Genomic DNA, 16,937 nt, shown 5'->3' on the forward strand with positions numbered 1-16,937 from the left:
TACTGTTTGCTCCTGAGGCTGCTGACACCTCTTGCCTCTGCAGGTGCAAACCATATCATGAGGTGATGCGTGTCCCCAACGCCACCTTTAGTGACCTCATGCTGAGAGCTTGAAGTCAGCCGGTGAGGAAGTATTTGCACCACAGGATGGGCAAACTCTTCCAGTCAGGCTCTTCCCTCACAAAGGAGCTGGCTACTAAACACTGATCAGCCCACCACCAACCAGGTCCATAACACCAGCCAAACAGGTTTTCCAGAAGGGTGGATGGCAAAAGGCAGCCCCTTGCCTGAGCCCAGGGCGTGTGGATGACGGAGGGGCCGGGGGCAGCAATCAGCCCACACAGAACGAGATGACTTCCCTGGGGCATGAGCTGGGGACTAAGTTCAGGCTATACAACTGTCCCTCAGCCTGCTCTCAGCCATCTACCAGTCCACCTGCCTAGACAGAGTCCCCCTGAAAGATGCGAGAGAATCTGGGAAGCTTTCTTGGGGTCACCGGTGGGACACACTTCTGAAGCCTACAGGAGGTGATCCATTTTCCAGTGTCCATCAGGGCACCCGCCAGTTAGGACTGCCCACACCCAACCCAGGACTACTGCCACCAGAGACTCCTGCCCCTCTTCTGCTCTGCCCTCCTCTCTCTCTCACCCCTGCCACCTCCACCAAACCTCTCCTAGACCCAGCACCCAGCACACTTCCACCTCTGCACCTTTGCCTGTGCTGCGCTCTCCACCTGTACTTGCTTCCTCCATCCTGCCCAAGATTGGCCTCAACCCCCATGGGCTTCCCCTGGCAACCTGGCAGGCCTTCCTTGGCATTGGCCTTCTGCTGAGGAACTTGGTACTGCTACATTAGACCACTGTTTGCAGGGCCTGGGGGCAGGAGTGTAGAGCCAAGTGCCTGCTTTAGAACAGGTGGTCAATAAACAAATGAACTGATGGAGGAAGGACAGGGTATGGGTGCAAATCGGTCTGCAGCCTTGAGCTCTTCCCACCCTCATTTCTTCAATTTCTACCACCATCACCATCATCTCCATCACCTCCATCACATTCATCAGCACCACCTCCACCATCATCATCGTCACCACCATCATCACCATCAGCACCATCATCACCACCATCATCATCACCACCACCATCACCACCATCACCACCATCATCACCGTCATCATCAACATCATCACCATCACCACCATCACCACCATCATCACCGTCATCATCAACATCATCACCACCATCATCACATCACCATCATCATCACTATCATCACCATCACCAGCACCATCACCATCATCACCATCACCACCATCACCATCATCACCATCACTACTATCATCACCATCACCATCACCACCACCATTACCATCAGTCACCACCATCACCACCACCACCATCATCACCATCATCATCACCACCATCATCACCACCATCATCATCACCATCATCACCATCACCACCATCATCATTATCACCACCACCATCATCACCATCATCATCACCACCATCATCATCACCGTCATCACCACCATCACCATCACCGTCATCACCACCATCACCATCACCATCACCACCACCACCATCATCACCATCACCATCATCACCACCATCATCACCACCACCACCATCACCATCACCACCATCACCACCACCACCACCACTATCACCATCATCACCATCATCACCATCACCATCATCACCTCCACCATCATCACCATCATCACCACCACCATCATCATCACCATCACCATCATCACCATCACCATCATCACCTCCACCAGCATCACCATCATCACCATCACCATCACCACCATCACCACCATCATCACATCACCATCATCATCACCATCACCATCATCACCATCACCACCATCACCACCATCACCATCACCACCACCACCACCAGCATCACCATCACCTTCACCACCATCACCATCACCACCATCCTCACCATCATTACCACCATCATCACCACCAGCACCATCATCATCACCATCATCACCATCACTACTATCATCACCATCACCACCACCATCACCATCACCACCACCATCACCATCAGTCACCACCACCACCATCATCACCATCATCATCACCACCATCATCATCACCATAATCACCATCACCACCATCATCATTATCACCACCACCATCACCACCATCATCACCACCACCACCACCACCATCACCACCATCACCACCACCACCACCACCACTATCACCATCATCACCATCATCATCACCATCATCACCACCACCACCATCATCATCATCACCATCATCACCACCATTATCACCATGTGCATTTGCTTTATCTGTGATGTTACCTACTGAGACTTTCTATTTGCCAACTCTTTGGCCTTTGTTCCCTTCTCCCTCACTCTAGCCCACTCCTCTGATCAGGTCACCCACCTGGAAAGCAGGTGGCTCTGAGCCCTGCTACTCCGGGAAGAGTAAAAACGCTTCCCAGAAGCTCTGTGACCCGGTTCCAGAACAGTTCCTGGTTCCCTCACATCTCCCACCTCGGGGCTTTCCAGTGACCTCTGTCTTCTAGCTGTTCACACAATAGGGCAGCTCTTTCCTCCACCCCGAGGCCATATACAGGCCTTCTGCTTGGCTGTCTCAGCTTCCAAATGCCCCTCCCCAGAGTGACCCCGGAAGTGCAGGGAAGTGGTGATGGGGTGCTTTTTGTCTGTGTGCTCAGTGACTGCCTTCACTCCTGAGAGGCTCCGAGGTGCTCCTGGGACCTCTGTGTTCTTTGGGCAGTCCTCAAGATGTGTGACATGCCTGTGAGTGGTTTCAAGGCTCCTATAGGCTGTGAACAACTTGGGGAAGGGGCCCCACTTAACCTGTCCTGATAAGGGTGGAGCTGGGAACTCAGGAAACACCCAAAGGGGAGGGGGTCATGTGGGTGGGAAGGTGGGCTCCAGTGTGGGCCTCCCCACTCATTTGTTTTAGACAGAGTGCCTGTGGGCTGGAGTGAAGGTGCCTAGGTCAGCACTGGGCAGACCTGGCTCCCCAAGGCCAGTGGGCAGGGCTGAGTGAGTGTGTTAGACCTCTGGACCCTCAGCTTCCCCAGCTGTAGAACGGGGATAGTTCTGGGCTCTGGGTGTGGCCGGCTGACCCCAGCTCCTGTCATCAGAGTGGTCAGGACTCACACACACAAGTGGGGAGCTCGAAGTCGGCCCAGGACTAACCGGTAAGGGTGCTCAGGAAGGACGAGGCTGGCTCCCTGCTGAAGGTCTGTGCCCAAATCAACAAGGGAACAAGGGTAGTGGAAATCTTCCAGCTGTGCACCACCAGTGACAGAGGGAGAAGTGCAGGGTCCACCTGGCCGGTCACCCACCTGCATGGTCTGGTGACACGACACGAACCATTAGCTTAACTCCTGCAGGATGTCCTGACCAGCCAATCGACACCTGAGAGGAGCATTCAGGGGGTCTGAGAGCTGGGCTTACTCACTGCAGGGGGTATGTGGGCTCTTCTCAGGGCTGGGCCGCAGAGCAGGGGACAACATGGGGGTGTCTGTGTGGGGAGCAGGGCAGCGCAGGGGGGACTGGGAGGAGATGGGACATGGTTGGTCCCCTCTGTGCGGAGGTCGGCTTGCTTCCTGCCACATCCTGGGTGGCGCTGGAGAGCAGAAGGTGCTGCTGCTGACCCAGCCGTTTGAGGAAAACACTCTGGAAAAGTACTGAGCTCACTGCACCCAGCGGGAGACTGAACTCAGTTGAACCCAGTCACCTGGCAGCCTCCCCTTCCTCCAGGTGTCGTGGAGGAAGCTGGGCCCATCTGCGGAGGGCAGGTGAAGGGCGTGGCCTGCCCGGAGCTCTGGGCTTCTTCCTGGGGTGTGGGGCATGGAAATGTGGAAAGAAGAAGCTATCAGACACCCTGGGGTTGGCTCAGCACCCAGAGCCTGTGCCTGCCCTGATGAGGGGTGGGGAGACCGGGTGGCTGGGGACGAGTGTTTCCTGGAACACTGTGTACCTAGGAGCACAGGGCCAGCAAGTTGAGGTCCTCTCCTGGGGACTGAGAGGGCCAGGGGCCGGGTGGCAGCCCCTCCCAGGGGCACACGGACAGGAGGGGCCTCCTAGTCTGGCCACACGCCCCGGGGGGGTCACTGCCCCCATACAGGGAGCATTCAGAGCCTGGGGGCCCCACCCCAATGGCCTCTGAGGTCTGAGCGAGCCCCACCTGCCCGTGGGAAGGCCTGAGCAGCAGGGAAATGGAAAAGTGTACGCTCACGTTCCTCAGAAAACAGCAGCTGAGGAATCAGGCACAAACCACAGGCAAGGACACGGTTTCAGGGAAAGGCTTTGGCAGCAGCGACCGAGGGTCAGAGCAGGAAGACAGGCAGAGCCTGGAGAATTCAGGAGGCCTGGATCCCGGGGAAGGTTTTGGTCCTGCTCTCTAGGAAGGCCCCCAAACCTCACAGAAAACCGCACTGGGCCCCACAGGCCAAGAGAAAGCAGGCAGTGGAGGGCAGCCCCAGGGGTACACTGAGCACCCCAACACCCTTAAGCCCAGGCCCGCTAAACCCTGGCAAGGGGCTGCTCAGGACCGGTTCCTGGGGCCTCCCTCTCTCCCTCCTCCCCAGGGCTGACCACACCCAAACCCTCTTCCTTTAGAGTGACTTCGCTTTGCTGGGAAATAAGCACAATAAGGGCTGATGATGCATTTTTATACTGAAGTGAGAATGACTACCGTGTTGAACTCTCGTAGGAAATCTACGGTCTGAATTTCCTGAAAGGGCCAAAGGAACTTTGCAGATGTGATTAAGTCAGGGATCTAGAGATGGGGACATTATCCTGTATCGTCTGGGGTGGGCGGTAATGTCATCCCAATGGTCCTTATAAAAAGGAAGCAGAGGGAGATCTAACGACTGAAGAGCCACAGTCGTGGCTTCGAAGAGAGAGGTTCTGGGAGAGAATCTGTTTCCTCACCTCCTCCAGCTTCTAGAGGCTGGCTGCCTTCCTCTGCAAGGAAGTACATGGTCTCCCAGAGCCTCCAGAAGGGACACAGCCTGCAGGTCCCTTTTAGATTCCCGACCTCCAAAACTGCAGAATATGTTCATGTTGCTTTACGCCACTAACTTTGTGGTGGTCTGCCGCGGCAGCACAGGGAACTCGTCTAGAACCTTTGGCAACCCCAAAGCAGCAGGGAGGACACGGTGATTTAGCAACCTTGGAATGGTTATGAAATCCGGTCTATTTCCGCAGATCTGGTCATGCCATCACTGCTACATTTATGACACTTCGAAGAACTGATGCAGAACATTTTGAGAGAAGGTTTTCGCAGAAGCCAAAGAGAGGCAGAACCCAGTAAGTACCACAGGCGTCCCTCCAGGCTCCGATCCGTGTCCCCATTTTAGTGACAAGGGAGTCTGAGGTCGGCAAAGGGGAAAAGGCATGTGCAGAATCACACAGCTAGAAATGGGTTCTTTCTTCAGGGTCCCCCAAGGTCTAGGTCCCAGGACTGCCCGAGGGACCCAGAGCCGGGTCAGGTGCCAGGTTCCTTGGGGACTCGGGGAGGCTGAGTGCAGGCTTAGAGGTCTGGCGGCAGGCACAGTCCCTGAGTCCTCAGAGCGGTCCTGGCTCCCAACAGCTGTGATTTCCGCACCCGAACTGGCCCTCAACACAGTGGGACCCCTCCCTTCCTCCTTTACAAGCACGCCCCCCCCCACCCCCGCCCAGTTCCCACTGTCACTATTAACATCTCTACGTTCTTTAAGTTGTGGGAAAACAGAAAACTTGTGCTTGGTTAAAAATAGAGGAAATTGGCAGCTTTTTACCGAAGCCTGTGGGGGAAGAAAAGCCAACAGTATGCAGCTCTTACTATGAGCTAAGCAGTGTATGTGGATTCACTCCCTGCACCTCCATGACAGCCTGTGAAGGGTCCCCATCCACAGCCAGATCGGAGCCAGTCAGAGGGGTCTCAGCTTGCGCGTGGAAGGCCTGACTCAGGGCTGTGCACGCGGATCCACGGCCCTGCTTCTGCCTCACGGTGCCCCAGAAAGGCTCTGACGTGGGAGGCGGGGTGGGGGGTGGGCTGGGCCCCCGTGACCATCTTTTCTAAAGAACAGACTCAGCCCCACTCAAAGGCTGAGGCAGGAGTTAGCCAACTACAGGCTGTGGGACAGATCAGCCCATCACCTGACCGCGTAAGTAGCTTCATCCGGGCGGTCCCATCACCCATCACTGTCTGTGGTGTCTCTGCTCCCCTCCCACAAGGACACAGGAGGGTGCATTCAGGCCCCAGCTGGCTAATCCAGGTTCCCAGGACCAGGGTTTGATATCCCGGGTTCCCTGGTTCCCATGTCCAGGGATAACCTCAGGGAGGCCAAACACCAGATAAGGTGAATGCTTTCCCTTTCCTCCTGAACACACAGCAGATCCCTGACTCACCAAATGAAGGTGCAGAAGCAAAAATTAGCCTTTCTATCCTGGATAATTTTCCCATCACTCACATAGCAGAAAACAACCACCTTGTCATTAAAGAGTATATTAAGCTGTTTGATATCAGGGTTTCGGCAGATGTTCTGGAAGGGGAGAGAAGGGCCTCTCCCTGGCAGCTACTTCAGCATGACCTTTCAGCCCTTAAGGCCCACTGAGTATTTCCTGCTAATTCCGGCCCCATGTGGGTATGGGGGATCTGCTTGTTTGGTAAAACATGCTCGTGATATTCAAAACCTCTGGCACCTGTTCATCCATCCAGGCTCTCTGGATCTGACCCATGTTGTCAGCTGCAGAAGCCTCTGCGGGGCTCTGTGGCTGCAGAGGAGCCATGGTCATCACCCCAATCAGTGCCCGCCGGGCCCATCCGTGCTCACCACACCTGCGGCGCCTGCACGCCAGAGAAACTTCAAGAGTGAGGGCAACAGAAAGGCCGGGAAGAGTGGGGAGGCCCCAGGAGACTCGTCATGGGGCTGGGAGACCCTGCATAATGTGCGCCGAGCAGAAGACGCACTCACATGAACTTGGCCCCCAGAAAGCACGCCTGTTCCACAAGAATTTGGAGGTGTGACGGTTACAAGAACTTCTAGTCCAGTTGTGAAGACAGGCGGGTGCACTGGCCTCTGAGGGACCTGGCAGGGAGGACACCCTCGGAGGTGCAGTGGGAGCAGGGCTCGGTCACCCGGCTCTGGTCTTGTCTGTACACCAGACACCTGGCCAAGCGCCCAGTTCGAGGAGGTGGCCGAGGGAGGGACCTGCACGTTCACAGGACTTTAACCTGTTGAGATGGCCACCCAGACCGTGACCATGCCCTTAGCCGACACTGCCTGACTTGGGGTGCTGTCCGGCAGGGTCCAAGCTGGTCTTGGTGGAGGATGTGGTGTGTGCCCAGCAGGTGGGCAGCTCTGGCGAAGGCCTTGGCTCTGGCAAGTGGTGGCCAGTGCCTGGTGCTTCTGGTGCGATGTGTTCATTTCCATGGCTCACACCAGCTTTGGAAGCCGCTGCCCGCCACTGAGAGCCGGCAGGGTGCAGCCACCATGAACACTCTCCCTGCCACTCTCTCAGGGCCCTCCACGGTGCTGGCGCCTTGGCCGTGCAGGACAGGGGTGGTGGCCTCCAGCCCAGGGACGCAGATCTGGCCTGTTGTTGCCATGCTGAGCCAGGACGCTGGCCCCAGGTGGCCGCTTCTCAAGTGCCACAGACTCTTGGGGCTCCCTGACCTGTGGAGGGGGCCTGAGCCCTCGCAGAGCCGGCCCCTGGCAGAGACCCTTGGCATCATGCAGGCTGGGGAGTTTTCTGAGCTTGGCTGCTGAGCCCTCCTGTCCAGAAGCCATGGGGCAGGAGACACGAAGCCAAGACAGGGCCCAGGGCGGGGCTGCCTACCAACCTGTTTTCTGGTTTTGGCAAAATTTCTCTGATGGCCACGGGCCTCATAACAACCACGGCTGGTGGACGGGTTTTCCTCCTGGCAACGTGTTACTGAGGCACACACCTGCACATGTTCCTGAAGGTGACACCGTGAGCCTCGGCCACCAGGGCTTCAGCATAGGTGCCTTGCCGCCATGCAGGTGACCACGGGGAGCCTCCAGACCCGCGGCTCCTGCTCTCCCACAGGTGTCTTCGAGGTGAGCCACACAAGAGAAAAGTCACACATTGGTTTGTTTGGGTGGAAAAACGGCCAATTTAGTGAAAACCAATCTAAAAGTGATTCAAAGTGGGGCGCCTGGGTGGCTCAAACTCCTGATTTCGGCTCAGGTTGTGATCTCAGGGTCATGGGATCGAGGCCTTTGTTGGGCTCCATGCTCAGCAGGGAGTCTGCTTGGGATTCCCTCCGCCCCTCTCCCTCTGCGCTCGCATGTGCACGCGTGCCCACTCTCTCAAATAAATAAATCTTTACCATAAAAAGTGATTCAAAGATGTGTAACTGTAAAGAACGCCTGAAGTTATTTCCATTTAAGAATACTTGCAATGACTTAGACTTGATTTCAAAAGTACCGGGGGAAAACAATTCGTTGGAAAGTTTAAGGTCCACTGTGTTTCAAATGCCCTTCTGCCAGTTCATCCAGCATTCATGGGCATGAGTAAGGAACGACATTAGATGGGGACGAATGAATCTTCTCCAGCAGCTCTGAAAACACAGCTGTGTGCGTCTTTGTGTTTTTAAGGCCCTGTGGTTCACCGTTTTTTAACAGGTGATAGCAAGATGAGATGGCACCATGTTCCCGATCCACTAAACCGTGGACTGACCATTCAGCACCAAAGTGACGGCTCTGATGTAGTTTTTCCTCCAGTCAGAAAAACAAACTCATCCAGAGGGTGGGGGCATTCCAGCTCATTCTCCAGGCTTGTTTAAGGAGATCTTCAGTCTGCAAAACTCCCTTTTGTCGTGTAAGAAAGAGCCAGACTTGAGAGAAGTCCCTGACTTCCATTTGCTTCCCCAGCACAAGGAAAATGAAAATGGTATTTTCCTTCCCTCCTTTTAATCTTCCCTCTCTTTCAAGACAATTAGAATGACGGCCCACTTACTGGCAGACACCCCGGAGACCATGATAACCAGAGAAAAACACAGGACACCCTTGATATCTGCTGTTTGGGAGAACATTTTTGGAAAAAATGACTTGCCTTTAAACAAAGGGGATCATCTTTGCCAGAAGCCACCAGGGAAGCGGATGCCACAGAGAGCCGGGCAGCTGGCCAGAAAGGGGGGGAGATGGGTCCAGCCTGGCTGCTCCGCGCGCGGACTTCAGCTTCCCCATCTGTACCACGGGGGTAAAGCAGGTGCAGGTGCAGAACCACACTCTCGGAAGGGTTTATGACATTTTTACCATATATTCGTTTTCTTGCCAGGTTCTCTGCAACTGCTTTGGAATTGTTAATCATTTCCTTTCCTTTTTATTTTGTTAAGCAAAGGAATTCCCAGCTGCCAAGTGGGAGCAGGAGAGGGTGGTTCACTTCCGTGGGCAGGCTTGGCTGACGGTAAATCGACGGGGTGCTCGGGGAGGCTGGAGTGACCTCAGCTGCTTTGGGACCGTGGAGAGTGCGAGCCGGCATGAGCGCCCATGCCGGGCCACAAGGGTCACACACAGAGCCACGGAGCAACACTCCCTTGGGGCCACGGTGCCAGTGTCATGCAGCTCTGCAGTTTTGTGCCTGTGGGCAGCGATCCCTACGCTGAGACTCTGGGGCCCCCTCCGTGGACGCAGTGCGGAGACAGTCGTCCTCACGTGCTCGTCTGAGCCAGCTCCCGGGGCTTATGGCCCTCTTGTAAGGATGTGCTGCCTTCTCCAAGTGGGCAGCGCCAAAGCCATCTTTCCCGTGGGCTCTGCTGGCCAGGGGCAGAGCAGGTCCCTGTGTCCTCAAAGTTGTGTGTGGAGACACCAGGATCCCAGGGGAAAAGCTTGCAGTGGACCCCAGGGCAGCAAAGCTGGGGTTGCTGTGGGAGGAGACCCTTCTCCAAGGCCCCATATGGTGCTCCTGGCCACAGCCTCCTGCAGATCGAGAGACCCCACTCTGTCCCCAAGTCTGCTTCTCCTGTTGTCTCTTCTCAAGCTGATTAAATCCAATGCGTTCTTGGTGCGGTGGATCTCAGGGTGGACAGCTGTCTTTCAATGGTGCCGCCGGGCAGATGCGGGCTGCTCTGGGCCGCTGGAGCCCCAGCTGCTTGGCCTCCTCTGGGCTGTGTGTCTCTGAGTTTCTCGAAAGTCTGCTTCTGGTTGTTACTTAATTTGTTTTTTCATTGATAAGGTCCATGTTTTTTCTGACTCTAACCCATGAAGCTGGAGACAACCCAAGTGCCCTGCACCTGAGGGCCTACAGGGTAAACGGCCGTATGCAATGTAGCATCTGCTCATCACCCCCAGAAACGGAAAGCACACAAGCTGAGTGCTCCACAGCCACACACCAGAGGCCCCGCGGGGGATGCGGCACAGCACTGGAAGAGCCCCCACGTGCTCAGACCCTGCCTACAGGTCGCTCAAGGGACCTGTCCCCACCCCACATCAGGGATCTCTGCCTGCCCCGGATCTGGAGCACCAGAGCTCTGGATGCTGTGTGTGCACTGGCCCACAGTGGCCAGGACAGCCTGCTAGGGTTCTGTTCCTTGGAGTGGAGACCATGTGTGGCCCATCTGGTGACCCAGACACCAGGAGCCGCTCTGAGCCCTCAGGAGCTCCACACACCCCTCACCGGTGGGCTGTGCACATTAAACACCATCATCAGATTCTTCATCCATCCATTCATTCATTCACTCACGTGCCTACTACATGACTAGTGTTGCAGCTACAGGGCTGGGGAAAACTAACACCTGAGGCGTGCCCCGTGGAGCTCATCTCATGGTCTAGAGGAGAGCAGACAAGAGGTAAAGCTCCGATCCCTGTCACCGTAACTGTGTGTGTGTGTGCCTGTGTGCATGTGGGGGGCGTACTTGGAAGGATCGAACACTCAGTGGGCACCTCCTGACAACGAAGTGCTTGCTAGTTTTTACCCCCTGAATGCTGGACCCCTCAGTGTCAAACTGGTGCCCGTCTGGATGGGAGCCTGGTTGCTGCTCCAATAGAAGCCATGGCCCACAGGGACCTAAGCCGACAACTAGCTTCAAGCCAGAGAGAAGCTGGTCCCATACCCTCTGAACCTTGACTGGGGGGATGAGTGTTAGTCTTGGCCTCCCATGTGCCTGTGCACACACGCTCTTGCACTGGGCTTGCTCTCCATCCCTTGGATGGCCACCCTGGTGCCCTCTCCACTCACCCCTCTGCAGCCAGCTGGAGAGACCCCTGCTTGGAGCCAGGCCCCAGGGTCTCAGAGCCTCCCGGAGGGTGGAGCGTCTGTAGAAACTGACTGGTCTCCGCCTGGCACTCAGACCCCTGGGGGTTCGAGCCATTCCCCAGTGGCCGTCTGCTCCCTGCACCTGCTCCCTGCACCGGGGCAATCAGGCCATTTCTCGAGGGTTTCCGCAACTCAGGGCCCTGGTGGGAGGCTGACAGTGTCAGCAGGCTGCTCTGGAGATGTCCAGCAGTGCTAGGTTGCTTGGAACCCTGGCCTCTGTCCCCCCGCACTACCAGCATCCTGGACCTGGCTGTTCTTGTCCTCACAGGGACAGCCTCTACACCCGCGCCTCCTGCCCATTGCCCACACCGGCCTGCGAGCTTGCTTAGAAGCACATCGATGGCCGCACGGCCCGCCTCACTGCACAGCTCCCCTGAAGTCCTGCCACTGCCCCGAGCGCCTGCACAGCCGTCCCGTAGGCTCCCCCACACACTCTGGGGTCCAGCCACCCTGAACTGTCCTTCCCCAGTGCCTCTCTTGGCCAACTCCTCATCTGTTGAAGCCCAGATCACGAGATCCGCCCCCTCCTCAGCCTGGCTGAGGAGGCTGTTCCTTGCTGTCTCCCTTGCTTCGTCAGGGCCGGGCCGCGATGGCTGCATCTGCTCACCATCCGCGGGCTCCTCGCCTGTCCTGGTCCCCCAGCTGTGGCACTCAGGGAGCCCCACAGGAAATGAGCTGATTGCCCTGAAATCTTGCTTTCTTGTCCAGGTGTTCTTGAGGTTGACCTGCGGGAGCACCATACCTCTCCACTGGGTAAAATCCACCCTTGGCTCCTGTTAGAGGGACGGCAGCGGAGCTGGCCCGTTCGGGGTCCTCAGCTCAACCACAGGTAGACCATCGCTGGGATGCTCTGCCCTAGACCTTCCCATGTCTGGTTCTCACCTTGCTGTTCAGACCTCAGTGTACATGCCAACCTCTGACACGTGGCCAGGAGCACTGCCTGCGTGTAGTAGGTGCTTTCCCAGTACCTGGGGGAGGAATCCACAAGCACCAGTGGAGAGGCCTGTCGCTAAAGCATCTCTGCTGTGTTGCTCAGCTGGAACCCTCTCCATGGGATGTACCCTCTGAAATGTTATGCGTCTACTGACTCCTCCCTAGAAGTTAAGCTCCCTGCCAGGCTGGGCCTTATTCCTCTTGTGCAGTGGCCTGAAGTCGGCACCAAGGAGTTAGTCTGGAGACTGTGCCAGGCCAGTGGGGATGCAGGAGAATGATGAACTCATCACTGGGCCTTAGAAAACTCAGCTCAGCAGCAGCAGCAGGGACATGGGGTTCCGGCAGCTTCTTGTTGAGTGGGTCAAGTCTGACCAAGGATGCTGGCCTGGTTCCCTATGGGGGAGGATGCTGGAGCTCCTGGAAGCCAGTCAGAACGAGGGTGGGAAGCGGGCTTGGAGATGGGCCCGAGCTGAGCATGGACACAAAGGGGTCCTTGTTCACCTCTGGTCAGGCCCAGGCCTCTGCTGGCTCCACACCCGGTGACTGTCTATTGGGCAATCAGTTTGCCTTTGGGGCCTGGGTCAGGGTACCAGTGGAGACAAAACATGAATTATTTACCAGCAGAATGACAAATCCTTGAAACTCCTGACAGCTCACTCACTGGTTCTCAAAATCTTTTTTATTTCCCTAAGCCTTAGTATATACGGCATGTGCCTAGAACTCTTCCTGCACCCAGGAAGAACTCCTATTCACCCTGCCAGACCCAGCTCAAAGGTCTTCTTCAAGGTGGTTTGGCAGGCAAGGCCCCTTCGTTCCTGCCCTCCCACCTTGTATGGCCTCGACATGTGGTCCTGCCTGGGTCTGTGTCCAGATCCGTCACCCCTGGGAGCTGTTTCAGCTCTGTGCCAGGCGCCCAGCACAATGAGCATAAGACAGGGCAAGACCACAGGTTCTCGTACGATCAGCGAATCCTTCTTAGGATCATCTCTTTTCAGAGCCTCACTTGGTGCCCACACAGCCTGGTGCCCACCCTCAGGCCTCTGGGATCCGAATATGTTCAATGCCAGCAGGGTCTCAGCAGCCTACCAGAGCCCTCCTGGTTCACTTCTGGGCCTCAGGACAGCAGTGTTCATGGAGGAAGATGGCCCCCCCGAGCAGGGTGTCTGTCTGGGAGTCAAGCCCCTGGTGGGACATGGGTCATGCAGAAGGCCTGAAGGTCAATGGTTGGTTAGTGGTCTCCAGTGCATGGCCCCCTGCGGGGCCCCAGCACCGCCGGGAAAGTCAATGTTAAGTTCCAGAGTCTCCCAGCTGAACCTGCTCGCCCCACAAGGGACACACCAGCTCCATGTCCCCTTGGGCCCTCAGCTCATTGGGGAGGCACCTGGCTTGCAGCCCAGAGCAGTGCCTGGGTCACGGGGAGGGGGCCCTGCTCTCCCCATGGTACACACTCTGCCTGGTGGACCACACTTGGTCAGTGCATGAGGGAGGCTGGGGTTTCTGCATTTAGAAATACCGTCTCAGCCTGCACATTTTTCTACAGCTGCCTCTGTGCATGCACCTCAGCTGCTAGGAATCCTGGGCCCCAAACAGCTGTTTGCAGATGGTTTCTCTCTCTCTCTCTCTCTCTCACACACACACACACACACGTTTCTGTTCTTTGCAAGAGGAAACAAACGCAGACGGCCAGTTTGCACGTTCTGCAGCATGCACAGAACATGAGGCTGAGCTGCAGCCCGGCCACTGGGCCAATGCTTGGGCCGGTGGAAAACAAGGAAATCAAGGCGGATGGGACATGCTGGGCTGGAGGCCCTGGCCCATGCACCATCAACACACCTAAACAGCAGACAGGAGACAAATCCGAGTACGAAGACCTCTTCACCATGTGTGGTGCCTCTGGAAATTCACAGGCTGGGAGGCACCCCCATCGGCAGGTGCCTCCCTGCAGACACCCGGGTCCCAGCAAGGTGGACTCCAGGACTCCCAAGATGGCCCTTCCTCAGCCTGATGCTGCCTGAAGGACCAGGACCTGGGGTCCAAGGCACTGGACTGGAGCCCTGGCTGGCTGCCCACTCTCTGTTGATATTTAAACCCTCTGGATCCTCAGTTTCTTCCTCCTTGAAGGAGAGTTGACAATAAAAATAAAGTCTACTCCTGCGGTTGGAAAGGTCAGTTGACTTGGTGCAAACCACGTAACCATCAGCTCCCCCCGTCACCTGCTCTGGAGCTGGCCAGAGCAGAGAGTGAAAACCCAAAACACAAAGACGAGGAAATGGCCTTCTTGAGGCAAGTAAAAACTCAGCATGGCAGCCTTGGACACACATTCTTTCTGCAGCCATGTGAAGACAAGGAGAAGGGGGAAGAGAAGCACGTGGTGGGAGACGTGGGGGCCCTCTCCCCAACGGAGACAATCGCCACTGGCGCGTGTCAGCACCGCGTGGAGATGTGCGGACACCGGTGGCCTCAACGCCATCCAGCGGTCCTCCCAGACCCAGCAGCCTAGAGCGGGGCAGCAGGGAGCCTCCTGCCCACCTAGGCAAGGGGACCTTGGGATCGGCACATTTGCCACCTGTGGCCTCTCCAGGCTGTGTGGACAGCCTCTCCCCTGCCTGTGAGGACCCTGTGCAGCCAGCCCCACGGCAAGCACGGACTTCAGCATCAAGCCCAGGCACCGGGCTCCGTCCTGGGAACCTCACCCCAGGCTGCTGGAGTACAGACCACCGAATGGCCTTTGGACAGCTCTTGCAGGACCTACTGCTGCCAATGACCACCCCACCCTGTGACCAAACACTTCGCCCTGGGTATATCCCACTTCCGAAAGTACAAGAATGGTCACAGCAGCTTTATCAATAATATCCCCAAACTGGAAACAACCTGCATGCCCATCAACAGGAGAGGAGGCAGATGGCCTGGGATGCATTCACACAACGGAACACGACTTGAACCGCAGCTAGCGGCATCTTGCAGACGCGGCACTGAGCACAAGGCGCCTGGCATGGAAAAGAGCAGAGGGTTCCACGCACAAAAGAACAAGGTCGGGCCATCTGTGTGCAGGAACTGGATTTTAGCAATACCTAGGATATTTGCTCTTGACCTCATGTCATCTCTCAACACACAGAGAAGGAGGTTGGGGGGTTGGAGGGTGAACTGATGAAGAGCCTTCAGTACCTTTGTCAACCCCAGGGCTGAGAAGAGGTGTCGGTGAACATGGAGACCTTGTTACCTGGGGGCTCTAACAGGTTGAACCGTGCTCCCAAAGGTACGTCCAAGTCCTAGCCCTGGTCCCTGTGAACGTGAGCTTACTCGGAAGCAGGGACTCTGCGGGTGTGATGGGTAAGGGGAGGTCACGCTGGCACGGGGGGTGGTGTCCTCACAGAGGAGGGGAGCGTGGACATGCACGCAGCGAGGAGGCCATGCGGCCACAGAGGCAGAGGTCGGGGTGACACAGTCACCAGCCCAGCATCGCCGCCAGGAGCTGGACGAAGCAGGAGGGACCCTCCCCTGGAGCCCTCAGAGCGAGCGCGGCCCTGACCCCTGAACTCACGCTTCTGGCCCCAGAACTGAGAATAAATTTCTGTTGTTTCAGACTGCCCAGTTTGTGATGCCTTGTTATGGCCCCAGGACACTCATACAGGTGTGTGTATATGCAGGTGTAGAATGCAATTGTTATTATCAACTGTGGAATTAAGAAAGTAACTACATTTGAACAGTATCGGGACGCTTGTGGTCCCGCGCCGGTGCACGCCCGCCTTGAGATCTGAGTGGTACAGATGGCACCCGGGCCGCACCGAGGTCAGTTATCTGCATGGCCCACCTCCTGACGGCCAGTGACCTTGGGTGACCTTGGTGCCCTCGGGCATGTCCCCTACCACCCTGAGCTTTGGTCTGCTCCTCCCTGATGAGGTCTGTGGGGTAACAGTGGCCCCCTTAGGGTGTCTGAGATACCCTTGTGCTGGGCTTGGTGCAGGGCTCCAATTCCACACCCATGGCCTCAACTCTGTCCACCTTTAGGCCAGCCATAGGGAGCTTCCTTTGGAGAACCTTCTGTCTTCCCCCTAGATTTCCCTAAGCCTTGGATGACAGTCATTAAGCCAGATTCAAAATGACCTACCTCAGACTTTGTTGAGCCTGACCTGTGGGGTTTTTCTCGTTTTCCTCTTTTTTTTCCCCAAGCAAGGCTAGACCTGCAGAGCACCGGCAATCATAACCATCAGTATCGTCATTCTTGCTGCTGAAGTCGATTTTCCCTGAAAAGCTACCATGTGGTCAGGATATTTCCCTTTCCTCACGGCCTCTGAAGACGCTTTCGATCCCAAACCCCACATGGCACAGGAGGAGTTTCAGCCCCTGGTGTCTGCTTCACTGTTGGGCTCCAATGCTGCGGGGCAGCTCGGCAGTGCTGGTTATGACAGGACCCTCACACCGGCCTCACCGGGCGCTGGGTGACCCCAGCAGAAGTGCGTCTGTACTCCATTTCTGACCTGCCTGCAGCCGCACCAAATACTCATCTTCCCCGTGACATTTGCAAGTCAAAACCCCAAACCCCGGAGCGCCCAGAAATAATTGTAGATAGAGCCCAAATTAACCCTGGGGAGGAAACTGCAGGTCACTCCCTGGGTCTCCCACCAAACAAACCTACCACTCAGCTCATGCCGGGCATCAACTCCCTTTCCTCCCGAGAGAGAGAGGGACGCTCGGTGTCACGGAATCCAGCCTCTGACCGCTTAAGGAAGCTGAGG

At 56.4% G+C, this 16,937-nt stretch overlaps 1 protein-coding gene across 1 annotated transcript in view; it reads right to left on the reverse strand.

Moving 5' to 3' along the window:
• The window catches only part of FAM20C (FAM20C golgi associated secretory pathway kinase), a 45,232-nt gene that overhangs the window by 10,831 nt on the left and 17,464 nt on the right, over nucleotides 1-16,937 (reverse strand). The gene's annotated exons all lie outside the window — the stretch shown is intronic.

This window comes from Zalophus californianus, chromosome 10 (genome assembly GCF_009762305.2).
Source record: "Zalophus californianus isolate mZalCal1 chromosome 10, mZalCal1.pri.v2, whole genome shotgun sequence".
Taxonomy (NCBI): Eukaryota; Metazoa; Chordata; class Mammalia; order Carnivora; family Otariidae; genus Zalophus; species Zalophus californianus.